Here is a 1,029-nt window from a genome sequence, read left to right as displayed (position 1 = left end):
GTGCCGAATCCCTTTCTGAATCCTGCTTGGTGTGGGTGCAGAATGTGGTTCTCGGTCACCCACTCCTCCAATTTATGCAGCAGATGTTTGCTATATAGCTTTGCTGCAATGTCAAGCAGGCTTATGGGTCACTAGAGGCATAATATACAATAAGACATACAATCATATGCAAACCATAAACAAACAATCACAAATTGACCATATGTGTTTCGACTATTTGCCTTCTTCAGTGGTCTAAAAGACACCAGCATACCAGACAGGCTAGTGCCTTTTATACCACTGAAGAAGGCAAATACGCTGAAACGCGTATGGTCTATATGTGATTGTTTGTTTATGGTTTGTGTATGATTGTATGTCTTATTGTATATTATGCCTCTAGTGTTATTTTAGTATATGTGTTTGGAAGACTTCTTTTAAACCCATATAGGAGTTATTAGCATCATTTGGATTTTAACTTGCATTAAACTTATATGTATTCAGAAAACTTTTTAATGGTTTAGCTTTTAATCAGCCTTGTCGGCTGTTTTTTTTTTTTTTTGCTTGACCTTTTAGGTACTTAATTTCAGGCTAGGAGCACCGCAAGGAGGAATGTAAAATTTGCATTTATTTTCCAGTCCAGCATTTGCCTGGCTCTGTCCCCTGCTCTTTGGTACATGAAAGGGAATGGTACTGCCATCCCACACCATATTTCGTGCTCACATCTTTCTTTAAAACCATTGAAATTGGAATCCGTTGCTTCAGGTTCATCCTCCATAACACGCCAGTGCTAATCCTTAATACACTTCTTCTCTCCACCCCAACTGCAACTGGAAGGCTTACAAAGTGCAGCAATGTTGACTGCTAGGAAGTATGCTTACGCATACTTACGCATATGCTCAGGAAAGAGGACTCGGGACCATAAGGCACCTCCAAGGCTGGAGAAGGAGCAGAACTGACTACTGTTGAGAGATATCGTTGTAGAAGCAGCTGGTTACACTTGGGCAGGAAGCAGGAACTCCAGTTTGAAGGCACAAGGGAACAGAGAGGAGC

Source organism: Euleptes europaea, chromosome 18 (genome assembly GCF_029931775.1).
Source record: "Euleptes europaea isolate rEulEur1 chromosome 18, rEulEur1.hap1, whole genome shotgun sequence".
In the NCBI taxonomy this organism is placed as follows: Eukaryota; Metazoa; Chordata; class Lepidosauria; order Squamata; family Sphaerodactylidae; genus Euleptes; species Euleptes europaea.
Note: the sequence above shows the minus strand (reverse complement) of the source record.